Genomic DNA, 14,092 nt, shown 5'->3' with positions numbered 1-14,092 from the left:
GCCCACACATTTATTGTAAGCTTTCTCAGACCTAAATTGCATTTGTACTTATGTACTCTCAGCACATCTCCAAATACCGAATATGCTGAAGAAAGTTGAAGGAGTGCAGTTGTGCTCTCTAGTTAAATATGCAGTTAGCAAAACACTTAAAATATTCAAAACTCCCATTCATTCTCATCATCAGAGGTTTCTTTATAAGATGCTCTTGTTTGTTTCTTCCTTTGCCCTTCCTAATCCAAAGAAAAGCTTCACATTAGTTTTATTAAAAATTATCATCTAGATCTTTTACAAACTTATTTTCAATAAAACTCTTTCTTAATAATTCAGAATTTGGCACCAGTTAAATTTAGAACACATGTACGCAGTCTACGAACTGTGGAAATAGTTTTCATATTTCCACATTAGTGATGCCATAATTTTTCAGCTTCAGAGATTGAACTATTTTCCTTCTAGTCCCAGGAGATCATCAATTACCACAAGAGCCTGGGAGCTTTAACAGACAACACTGCCATTGCTCCAAATTCAATTTATAACAAGTCAGAGTTAACATGGAATTTCAGCTTCCAGGCTGGAAAAATATATTGAAATTTATTAAGTGTCACTGAATAGAAAACAAGTCCATACCTAGCATAGTACAAGATTTATATACTGCAGCGATATTGCCACTAGACACTCTGGCACCAAAAGGGCATCAGACTTGACAAACAAAGGCATTAATATGATTACACAATACATTTTTGCGATACTCTTAATTTAGTCACCTTAAATTGCTTCCATTAATCACCATTGACAGTAACCTGCACCAGCACAATGCAAACGGAGTTCTCCACATTCATTCTCGCGATTCCAGTCTTATCAAATATATACTGCAAGATCTTGATCTTACCATTTGCTTGGACAGAAAAGGTTCGTACTATAATTTATCAGCCGGAGAAACCTATCCTCCAAAAGCTAACCAACTTGTTTTAGCTTTCACAAATTTTCAAAACATCTCCACTTCACTTACAAACATATTATGGATTATGCTTCTACCGCTATTACTGGTGGGCCATTAGATCTCATAACTACTTATATCATTAAAAACAGATTCTAGCCTCTTTCATCTTCTGCTGATCATCTTCTAAGTGTCAACTTGACATGATACCCTTGCCTCGGAGTAGCAAAAAGCTGGGTCAAACCACAATGCAGAATTTCAGGATACATAATCTAGATTTCCCTTTGGAAACTGCCACATTGTTAGTGGCAGCATCTTTTAATTGATGTTAAACCTATCTGCTTACGTGGATTTAAACAAACCCCACCATTATTTGAAGGCATTTACTGACCAATATTTATGTCTCATCCACTGTAACCATCAAATTACCAGCTAATTTATGTCAATCTCAAAGACCATACCGCATGTTTAATTGTGTGTATGCCAGTTTACAAAGAGTGCACTTCATTTGCTGTGAAATACTTTATGGTGTCTTGACCATAAAGCTTTTTTGGTTGCAATGCATGCAGTCAGGGTCAGGTGCCATTTCACTTTGTTTTACCAATTCCTGTGGAGGCCAGGTCACTGAGTATATTTAAGACAGAGATAGATAGATAGGTTCTTGAGTATCAAGGGGGTCAAGGGTTACAGGGAGAAAGCAGGAGAATGGGGTTGAGAAACTTATTAGCCATGATTGAATGGCAGAGCAGACTCGATGGGCTGAATGGCCTGATTTCGGCTCCTATGTCTTATGGTCTCTTTTATCTACAATTGGGGAGACCAATTGATACTCAAGAACCTATCTATCTATCTCTGTCTTAAATATACTCAGTGACCTGGCCTCCACAGCCTTCTGTGCCAATGAATTCCAGAGATTCACTATTCTCTGGCTGAGAAGTTTCTCCCTCCCTCCGTTCTAAAAGGTCTTCCCTTTACTCTAAGGCTGTGTCCTCGGGTCCTAGTCTCTCCGCCCAATGGAAACATCTTCCCAACATCCACTTTGTCCAGGCCATTCAGTATTTTGTATGTTTGAATTAGATCCCCCCTTATTCTTCTAAACATCATAGAGTACAGACCCAGAGTCCTCAAACATTTCTCATATGTTAAGCTTTTCATTCCCGGGACCATTCTTATGAACCTCCTCTGAACATACTCCAGGGCCAATACATTCTTCCTAATATATAGGGCCCAAAACAGCACACAATACTCCAAATGTGGTCTGACCAGAGCCTTATGGACCTTGGCTACTCACCCTATCCACATCTCTCATGATTTTATAAACCTCGAGAAGTTCAGCCCTCAGCCTCTGATGCTATAGGGAATTTTCAGCCTCTCCCTATAACACATACCCTCCAACCTTGGCAACATCCTTGTAAATCTTTTCTGCACCCTCTGAAGTTTAACAGTCTATTTTTGTTTATTTCTCTACTGTATTCAATTCAATAATTACTTGTATTACCAAACTTAGGCACCTCCTGAATCATATTTTAACTTCTCGACTTCATCCTATGATCAACAACTTGAGCAGAGTCTTAACTTTCAGTACGACTGTCCAGTCTGTACCCAAATAATTACAATTGGAAAATTGTTAATGCACAATCCTGTTCAGCAACTTTCATCTCAGTTTGCCTTGGCTAGTTCCCTTTTTGTCTCATCAGAACTTGAGACTTTCAATTGCTACCGATTGCAAATCACATCCTATTTCACTTAGAGTTCAGCTTGTGTTTTTTTTAAAATAAATGTTGACAATATGTTTAAAGCACTAAAAGACCTGAATATCACAAACAGAGCTTCAAGCTCATGAACCCTGGGGATGAAGATAGCTTTCTCATTAGATTTGACCAACTTCTTGTTCAAATTCACGAAGTTTGAGAAAAGTTGTCCTTACCTTTCCAATCCATCCCAGCAAGTAGTGCAACAATAACTTAAAAAGCTAATGAGTTGGATACTAATTCTTCAGATTGTTATTCAAGGAAGCTTTTTAACCTTAAGTACCAGTGGGAAACATAGAACAAGCCAGTGGGATTGTGGATCAAAAATCAAATGTTTCAGTAAATCTAATATTCAAGACACAAGCCAAGGATACATTTAAAGTCAAGCTGATTGAATTTACTATCCTGTTTGTGACTTCTGACTCAAAGTTTTCCAACAGTTCAAATGCTCCAGGAGCTGGCATACTTCTTTTCAAATGTTAACAGTTTAAAGTTTAAGATCAGGCCTCAAACTAGAGGCTTGACAACCAAGTACAAAGTTTGAACTTTCATTTTAATAGTTTAAAAAGCCTCAACTTCATTTAGTTTTTTTTTAAAAAGTAGCTGCCAAAGTCAAATCCCAACTGTGAAGGGAGAACTTGTTCTAACTGTCCAACATATTTTAAAGACAGTACATCATACAGAGTAGCAACAAGGCACCAGGAACATACACAGACGGCAAGTAAAATGAAATTGGCCCTTTGTTAAAATGGCTGGGGAAAGAAGAATGATCCATTATCAAGCACTGAGCTTAAAGAAATTTCATTCAAAGTTAAATGTAACTTACATAATAAACACATACATCAAGAATGCCTTCCTGCTGATAATGGTGACCTCAATGGCTCACAATACAGAAGACATCTTTTATTTAAAAGGCCATAAAGGAGCAATAACGGAGAGTGGAATTAGTAAGAATCATGACCAAGTGCACATACAAAAATACAAATTAGAAGCAGCAGAAATTCAATCAATTCAAAGAGAGAATGAAACAAGCAAGTCATAACCATTAAACCTATTCAGACATTAATGTTCAAAGCCACACAAATACAGGATGTGCGCTAGAGATTGGGGATAGCTGATGGGCTGGTTTAGCATTGGCAAAGTTGTACTTTAGTGTAACATATGCTAAATTTCAGAGTACCTGGATTATAGAAATAAAGAAAAATAGGAGCAAGCGTGCTCATTCAGCTCCTTATGTCTCTCTGCTTTTCAACATGATCATGCTGATCATCCAACTCAATATGCTGTTCCCACTTTCTCCCTATACCCTTTGATCCCTTAAACAGATTAATTTCAAAGAGGTTAAGCGGTGAAAGGGCAAAGAATAAATCAAAACTAGTTGATGTACATACCAACTTTAAAAAAAACGCTAAGACAGAATATTGTCTTTAAAATCCATTAAAATATAGTCAATATACTGCAAATGCTGGAGATAAGAAATAAAAATGAAAAGTGCTATTCGAATGAAAGGGAAAAAGGTTTTTCCAGGATTTTCTATTTTTAACCCCCAAATCCATTACCTTAGAAAGAAGGATCACAGAGCTGTCAGCAAAATAGGGTGTCTGGTACACACCCGTGATCAGTGTGTGGGGAAGGGAATGTGGTATGCCAACAGCAAGATACACAAAGAAATAAGAAAGGTGGTTGCAGGTCTGAGGTCCTGCGACAGCTGGTTTAAATTATACTTTGAATGTGTTTGGTGGCTATGGATTATAATGACCCACAATTATATGCCCAGATGTTAAATTGACAATGCAGGTTAATTGAAGCATAAGCCTGCATCCATTATAATAATGCACAGACCATGAATTAATGGAGCCACCTTCTTTAAATTCCCTGTCAAAAAGGAAAAGCGAAATGACTATTTACTGACAATAGAAGTCTAAGCAGCAGTACAAATAGCAAGAAAAGGGAGTTTATTTGAGGGCATGAAAATACAGATTGTAATGTCATGTACCTGCCATGTTATTTGAAAAGCTACTTGAATTTAAATAAATCTGTTTTAAATTATCAGATTATGAAAAACCTCAGGATGAGTACTTTGAATTTAGCTTTGATTTCATAAAATGTCAAGAATCTACATTGGGTCTCAGAATATTGCCAGGTGAAAACAGCAACTGTTGGTTATTCCAAACAATACGGGACACTCCGCCTGACAGACTTAAGCTAATTCACAGCAACCTAACAAAAAAGTATTCAACTGATAACTGGAGAACTGAAGAGGATATCTCAATGTGAAATATTTGGCACAGTATTAAACATCTTCAGTTGCTCTCCACTTTGCAGCATTTAGAATTGAACATCCTCCCTGGTAGATCAAAGTATGAATAAGCTGACACTAAGTGCAAAGGCAAAAGACAAATGATTCAGAATAATTCTGTGTTTTGTTTTGTGTAGAGATTATGGCCCAGTGTGCTCATCTGTATACAAAAGTTAAATATCAAACCACAACCAAAACAGATATTAATTTTAGTTAATGTTGAGTGTGTGTTGCTGGAAAAGCACAGCAGGTCAAGCAGCATCCGAGGAGCAGGAAAATCAACATTTCATGCTGAAGCCCTCAGTTATACAGGTTCAATCCCGGGTTTGGAACAGGAATACTCTTGATGCACAGACTACTCAGTATACTTCAACCAAAAAAAAAGGAAATCTTGACCTTTATTCTGAATTAATTGTTAGTCCAGGATGTAGCAGGAGCACTGTGACTGAACTCAACATTCAACGTGCGTGTGTGTGTGTGTGTGCGCGCGCGCGTGTGCATATATACAGTAGAATGAAAAAAGCTATTCCTGCTCCTAATCTGTTGACAATGTACATATGATTGACATTGCTAACCCACAAAGCCTACAATGACATGAAAACTGGGAACTCAGATGTGGTACTAGGAAGTAAGCGATGAAAGATTGTTAAGCGACAGGTCAACACTTCTGATGGGAGTGAGGGAGGAAACGGATAAATTTAAATCGTTTTTGCCATTTATTAAGCAAACTGGGAAGTGCTTATAAATTGTGTTATAATTTCTGTTTTGTAGAGTTAACGGCAGCAATCATAATCTACACACAAGGTACATTTCCAAGTTAATTTGTAATAGGTAGCCTAGGTGCTTTTTAAAAAACCTATCTAACCTTTTTCTTTTCTCAATGAGTATGCCTTCCAAGGGGAAAGCTGAATTCACCATAACTTTAATCACTAGCAAACATTAACACAGTTAATCTTGCTCCAAATAATTCGGTGAATGAAATGCTCCTTTCAAAAATGTGAACTATTATATGGTTAAAGATGAAAATGAATATTTTTGCATATTATTCAAACTGAATAGTAAAAAAGTCTGACAAGCTGTTTTAATGTGATGTTACATAGTACAAATCAACATCAAACCAGATCATTAGGTGGTACACACATTGTAAAATTCCACACCAAAATCACATCTGTGCAGTAGGTTTGTTGTCTGAGCTTACTTAAAAATGTAAGACTTGCGCATATACAACCACATGGTTACGACAAAGAAACCACCCATACAATGAAAAGTTTGATAAGCCGGAAATAATCATAATCCAATCAAAAAACATGATTTTTTAAAACAGAACAAAGATATATTGTATACATCCTGTTTCATTACTCAAAAGGATAATAATTCTGACCTAATCCCAGATCAAAAACAAATCACCTACTGTACTACAAATCACTACTACTGTGACACAAATAAGTTTAAGTTGATTTTAATATGATAGCAACAATGTAACTGTGCAGAATGCACAAAAGGCAGGGGATACGTGATCAACCTCAGGAGGCAAGTGCTTAACACTGCACCATTGAAATGTTTTCAAAGCTCCAAGCAAAAAGAAAATGTTTTTGTCAGGAAAGAGGCTACATTCTTCCAACATTAAAGTTCAGCATATACACACACACGCACACATGTGTACTCGTCATTAGGCAGAATTCAATTCAAGGCTGCCAAATTGTCCATCGTTTTCTATACATATTGATTCAAGTTTGGCACCTCTAGTATAACACACTTAATATTTGTTAGGTACCATTGGTAAACACTCAACTTTAATGTAACATAGGTATAAGACTAGTCGGGGCTTGAAAACCTTATTTTTTTAACCTACAGACATTTTTAACTGTTCAAAGTCATCTGCTCCAGCTGCAACAGAATGTTGCTTAAACAATTAAGGCTTTAGTGACCGCCCTGATCAAAACATGAAAAGTAATGGCAATCTTAATGGAAAAAAAACAACAATCAGCATTGCATTTTGTGGTAATAGGTCACAGGGTAGGGAAAAGGAAGAGACAATAAACAGTTGGAAACAAAGCTCATTAGTATCCCTTAGAGTTTCAGTTTAGACAAGGTATGGCAAGTACAAAAGTTGGCCTGTGTCTGATGTATGCATTCTTGATGTAATTGTCTTCTTGCAGATCTTGCTCACTAAACAGCTGCTGTAACCTAACATGGAGTGTTATCTCAAAAGATTTTTAATTAAGCAAACTTATAGCTTGGATCTATTAAATTCAAATCACTGCTATTAACCTAAAAATCACAGAAAGCAGAATCAATTGTTGGAATATTACATCTACCAACATACTTTACAAACTGATGCATCTTTTTCATCCACTCAATGAGAATGTGTAATTAGCATTGCACTTATTAATGTAGAAATCTTGGTTAGATGCAAATTCATTGCAAGCAATTCAAATCTAATTTCACGCCTCTAAGATACAACAGAGTTCGCTTGGGTTAGATAGACACCAAAAAGAAGATAATTTTGGAAGTTGAGGAACTAGAAATGACAGTGCTCATGATTAAGGATACAGCGTCAATACGGTACCTTCTCCCCCTTTTTACATCATTTTACATCTTTTCCTCTTCCTTTGCCTCCTATAAATGGCCATTTTTTTTACATTAAAAAAAGGAACTGCAAAAGGTCAACTGCCAACCTATCTTCAGGTAATGTGTACGTGCCCAGTATCTATTTCCTGCAGACTTCAACCATTCCAAAAAGGGGCAGGAATTCCAGCTAATTTTCATTTCTTTTTAATGGAGTTAATAAGCCCCACTGTAACATAGCTCATATCCCAGCTAACCAAAACCTTACATAGGAATATTGAATTTAGACCATCCTAGACTTGAAATCGGCTACTCACTGCCAGATTCACTGAGGAAACTATCAGCTGACAATTTTTTGACTATAATTCAAATATAGATCCAGGATAAATCTATTTTTCTCAGAGGAATATTGTGTTTGCCAAAATATTGGTGTAGATTGCAAGTAGATTATTTATTCATTCCACATTTCTTCTTTCTGGGAAATGCAGAATAAAATTTCACCAGTGGATTGAAGGCTCAAAATAGCTGGTAATTCAAACTATTATTCAGGAGGCTTCAATTAGACAAAGGCAAATGTCTCTCCTTGTGTGCTGTAAAAGTACTGACAAAAGGCAGCATTCCAAATTTCACCTGATCACGATTAAATGAAGAGTATATAAGAGAGAGACACACAAAGATATACAGACAGAGAGAGTGTGGACTCAAAGATTGAAGAAAACAGGGTACAAAAAGTTAACAAAAATCAGTTAATAAAGCAGACAAACTAGAGACTTTATATACAGGAGCAGACAGCAAGAGCCAGGAAATCATGCTGGATATATATAAAACATTTGCTCAGCCTCAGTTTGAATCTTGCTACCACTAATGGGGAGCACACTTCAGGAAACTAATACTGTATCAGCTTGAGAGGATATGGTGGAGATTTAAGAGAATTGTTCCAGAAATAAGTGTTTGCAGTTATGTGGAGAGACATAAGAAGCAGGGCTATTCTCAACAGAGAAGAGTGGGCTGAGAAGAGATGGTGTTTGAGAGGTTCAGACAGAGTTTACATGAAAAGATTATTTTAATAGTTACAGATTAATAAACATAGGGCATACATTTGGGGTTACTGCCCAGAGATACTGGGGGTACACAAGAAATAGCTTTTCAACACATTCAGTTAGTTAGGACTTGGAGTGTGCGGCATGAATACCAATTCAGTGATACTGTCTGGGAGGGCATTGATAAATGCTTAGGGCAGAGAGCTGCATGAATGTGGGGAGGAGGCAAGTGATTGCTCTGTGCAAGAGCTGGCCTATATTCAATGGAATATAGAATTATTTTATAACTAAAGGACAATTATCGGAAGATAGAAGTGGAACATAAGGGCATTTTGTCCTATTTACTATGCAACAATGTCCATTGTAAAGTGCAAACATAAACATCAACAGGGCAGGTTTAAAATTACTGAAGTGTTTTCCTTAGTTGGATAGGATGCAAACAACCTCCGATCTCTGGGCTCACAGAAGCAAAGGCCCAAGAAGACATATTTAATCCATGTTTCATGCATCTTCACTAAGAATGGGAACATTTGCAGCTATAAAGTGTCCAAGTCAGATTATGGTGGCAGAAGTAAAATGGTCAGTATCAGTTTTGAAGTATTTTTTGCTAAAAACAATTATTATTCTCAAATCAGGTACATTGAAAACAGGGATTATTTACAACGTAGAAGCTCAGACACAACTTCAGAAATCCCTCCCCGAAACTAGGATGAAAAGACAGCCTCCGTCTGCAGAGTTCTGTCCAACTCTCCATTCTCTTGTAAAACTTTCCGAATTGTAAACATATTACATTCCTTGACACACGAGGTGGTAGCGTCATGGTGGTAACATCACTGGACCAGTAATCTCAAATCCCAGGCAAGTGTTAAGGATCATAGGTTTGAATTCCACCAAGGCAGATGATGAAATCTGAATTCAATAAAAATTTCGAATGGTTAAAAAAAAGCAACTATTCCACCATTGTCAGCTGATATAAAAGAAACTGATTCACAAACATTCTTTAGGGAGGGAATTCTTCCATTGATACCTGGTCTGGCTATATGTGACTCCCGACCCACATTAATGTAGTCGATTCTTAATTGTTCTCTGAGCAATTAAGGATGGAAAATAAGTGCTGCACCTGCCAGCAAGACCTTAATCCCATGAACAAATTTTATAAAAGACAAAATATGAGAGTAAAGTTGCTAAACAACGATTGACAACATGGAAAACATAACTGTTTCAGGATGGAAACAAAACCAAAAGATCTCAACTGAAACTAGCTAAAAGTTTGAAATGCTTTTTGTGGAATTTACCTGAAATAATACAGGAAAAATTAATTTATATTACATATCCACATATTTTGGTGTTAGAGAACACATGGTTAACAGAATGGCACAATTTTCACATATTTCATTGAAAGAAATCTACCTCCCTGATTTTATACAAGCTGAAATGAGACATACAAACTGCAAAGATCACTCCAAGTCTGCACTACTCAATACTTACACACCTACTGTTTTTGTTCAAAAATTGTAGAGCTTCTATTTTCCTGTTGCAACACATGGTATTTTTAATAGGGTCTTTACAATCACTTTAATTGTAAAGTTTCTGATGAGTTAAGGACATCAATTAGTCCGTTTGTAGATTTTAGCAATCACTTAAATCAAGAAACAATCAATCATTTACATTTTTAGCTTAAAACAACATTCATTTGAAATGGATTCCCAGGAGGTTATTCGATCCATAATGCTGTTCCATTTAAGACAGCATAAAATAAATCACTTGCATGAGAATTAGACAGGCTTCAATATCCACACCAATCACTTTAAGTGAAGGGACTAAAGACAAAAATAATCTTCCTTCTGGAACGGGACATTTCAATGGCTGTAGCATTTTAAAGTTTGCACAAATTTAGCATTGTGACAGACGAGCAGAAACAATGAAAACAGTGACATGTATAAACCTGATTATGAGAGTTACACCATAGAAGACTACATTACAACAAACCATAATCTCAATCAATTTTTTTTAACCAGCATTACAAAATTCAATGCACTAATGCCAGCAAGAAAACTTAGGTCAGAATCCACCATAAACTAAATGAAAGTTAAAAATAGTTACACCTTAAATTATAAAACGTTAAAATGGAGTTGAAGAAACTAGCTGTGTAGCAATTCTGGTTATTGAGGCAATAGGCCATAGAAAAGGCAGACTAAAATCCTTGTTTGAGTTATCGAGAGACAAGTTTGACCACCACACAGTCCTTGTGGAGATGAAGTCCTGCCTTCACACTGAGAATAGCTTCCAACGTGTTATGTGGCACTATTATCATGCTAAATGGGACAGAATTTGAACAGACATAACTCAGATTGGACATCCAGGAGGTGCTGTGGGCCATCAACAGCAGCAGAATTGTACTCCAACACATTGTGAAACCTCATAGCCCAGTATATCCTCTACTCAATTGTTACCATCAAGCCAGGGGACCAGTAGGTTAATGGAGACTGTGGGAGGGTATGCCAGGAGCGGCACCAGGCATATTTGAAAATGAAGTGTCAACTTGATGAAGCTACCAAACAGGACTACTTGCATGGCCAACAGCATAAGCAGTCGCAAGAGTGGTGCTGGAAAAGCACAGCAGGTCAGGCAACATCTGAGGAGCAGGAGAATCAACGTTTCGGGCATAAGCCCTTCATCAGGAATCAGGAATCGCCGATTCTCCTGCTCCTTGGATGTGCCTGACTGCTGTGCTTTTCCAGCTCTCAACTCTGATCTCCAGAATCTGCAGTCCTCGCTTTCTACTAAACAGCATAAGCAGCAAGTGAGTACAGTTCTGGTAGCCACATTACCAAAAGGATGTGGACGATTTGGAGAGGGTGCAGAGAAGGTTTATGAGGATGTTGCCTAGTATGGAAGATGCTAGCTATGAAGAGAGGTTGAGTAGGTTAGGTTTGTTTTCATTGGAAAAAAGGAGATTATGGGGGGGGGACCTGATTGAGGTCTACAAAATCATAAAGGGTATAGACAGGATAGAGACAAGCTTTTTCCCAGGGTGAAGGATTCAATAACAAGAGGTCACATTTTCAAGGTGAGAGGTGAAATGTTTAAGGGGGAATACACACAGCAAATACTTCACACAGAGGGTGGTGGGTGTCTGGAACGCGTTGCCAGCAGAGGTAGTAGAGGCAGGCACGGTACAGTCATTTAAGGTGCGTCTGGACAGATGCATGAGTAGGTGGGGAGCAGAGGGATACAGATGCTTAGGAATTGACCGACAGGTTTAGACAGTACATTTGGTTCGGCTCAGGCTTGGAGGGCCGCAGGGCCTGTTCCTGGGCTATAAATTTTCTTTATTCTTTGATAGACAGAAGTAAGTGATTCCACACCCAACAGATCAGAGCTAAACTCTGCAGTCCTGCCACATCCAGTGGGAATGGTCGTGGATATATTAAACAACTCTCAGGATGAGGCTGCTCTTCAAATATCCCCACCCTCAGTGAGGGAAGAGCCCAGCACATTAGTGAAAAAGGCTGAAGCATTCACAACAATCCTCACCCAGAAGTGTCGATTGGATGATCAATCTCAGCCTTCCCCAGTGGTCCCCAGCATCACAGATACCAGTCTTCAGCCAACTCCATTCACTCTATTTGATATAAGAAATGGTTGGAAGCACGGAGTCCTGAAATCATTCCAGCAATCATACTGAAGACTTGTGCTCCAGAACTTGCCACTCCTGAGCCAAGCTGTTTCTGTACAGTTAAAACACTTAGCGAGTTTTGAGAAGATTTGTTCTGGCATAAAACACTGGCATATAACAAAGGTGAAAAATTTGTCAAATCCAAACTGGTCAATTACTGCGCCAGTCTAATATCAATCACCAGGAAAGTGATGGAAAGCATCGCTAATAGCACTACCAACCAGCACCTGCTCAGCAATAACCTGCTTGGAGACACCATTTGGGTTCTGCATGGGCTATTCAGCTCCTGATCTCACTACAGCCTGATTCAAATATGGACAAAAGAGTTGAATTCCAAAGGTGAGTTGAGAGTGACAGTCCTTTACATCAAGGCTACTATCATGAGTGTGACATCAAGGAGTCCCAACAAAACTAGAATCAATCGGTATTAGGAGGCAAACCCTCCGCTGGTTAGAGTCATCCTTGGCATATAGGAAGGTGGCTGTGGTTGATGGATGTCAGTCATCTCAGCTCCAGGACATCTTTGCAGGAGTTCCTCAGGGTACTGTCCTAGACCCAACCATCTCTAGCTGCTTCATCAATGATCTTCCTTCCATCATAAAGTTCAGAACTGGGGATGTTCAGTACCATTTGTGACTCCTCAGATACTGAAGCAATCCATGTTCAAATGCTACGAGATCTGTACAACATCCAGGTTTGGACTAACAAGTGGCAAGTAACAATTGTGCATACAAATACTATCTTCCCCCCACTGTCGTGGGAGTTACCACTGATCAGAAACTCAATTGGACTCGCTATACAAATAGTGGTTACAAAACCAAGTCAGAGGCTAGGAGTACTGTGGCAATCAACTCAACTCCTGATATCCCAAAACCATTTACTAGGCACAAGTGAGGAGTGTGATGGAATACTCCCCACTTGCCTAGATGGGTATTGCAGCTCCAGCATTCAAGAAACTTGACACCATCCAGAACAAAATAACCCACTTCATTAGCGCATCTACAAACATGCATTCCCTCTGGTGCTGACACTCAGTAGCAGCAGTGTGTACTCTCTCGAAGATGCATTGCAGAAATTCTCCAAAGATCTTGAGGCAGCACCTTCCAAATGCATAACCACTTCCACCGAGAAGAAGGGCAAAAGCTACATTGAAACACCACCACCTGCAAGTTTCCTTCTAAGCCACTAACCATTCTGACTTGGAAATAAGTCACCATTCCCAAACTGTCATTGGATCAAAATGCTGGAACTCCTTCCCAATAGCAATGTTGGTCTACTGACAGAACATCGACCATAGTTGTTTAGCAAGGCAGTTCACCACCACCTTCTCAAGGGCACTGGAGAAAGGCAATAAATGCTACCTCAGCCAGCGATGCCCATGTATCACAAGTGATTATTTTTAAAAAGGATGGTTTCAACATTTGGGAACACTTTGCTTTGCGTAAAAGTTGCTTTTGCTATTCACCTCGAATGATTGATTAACCCTCTCCTGCACTCTGTATTTATATTCATTCACAAATACAGCCATCAGTATTTGCCGTAGAGTCAGAGATATATAGCATGGAAACAGACCCTTCAGTCCATGCCGACCAAATATCCAAACCCAATCTGGTCCCACATGCCAGCACACAGCCCATATCCCTCCAAACCCTTCCTATTCATATATCCATCCAGATGCCTTTTAAATGTTGCCATCATATCATTTTCCACCACTTCCTCTGGCAGCCCATTCCACACATGCACCACCCTCTGCGTGGAAAAGTTGCCCCTTAGGTCTCTTTTATATCTTTCCCCTCTCACCCTAAACCTATGCTCTCGAGT

The 14,092-nt window shown here is 38.5% G+C and overlaps 1 protein-coding gene across 3 annotated transcripts in view; it reads right to left on the bottom strand.

Moving 5' to 3' along the window:
- Window positions 1-14,092, bottom strand: part of peli1b (pellino E3 ubiquitin protein ligase 1b) — a 35,018-nt gene that overhangs the window by 15,079 nt on the left and 5,847 nt on the right. The window lies entirely within an intron of this gene.

Source organism: Chiloscyllium plagiosum, chromosome 9, assembly GCF_004010195.1.
Source record: "Chiloscyllium plagiosum isolate BGI_BamShark_2017 chromosome 9, ASM401019v2, whole genome shotgun sequence".
NCBI lineage: Eukaryota > Metazoa > Chordata > Chondrichthyes > Orectolobiformes > Hemiscylliidae > Chiloscyllium > Chiloscyllium plagiosum.
Note: the sequence above shows the minus strand (reverse complement) of the source record. Positions and strands in the feature narration are given on the sequence as shown.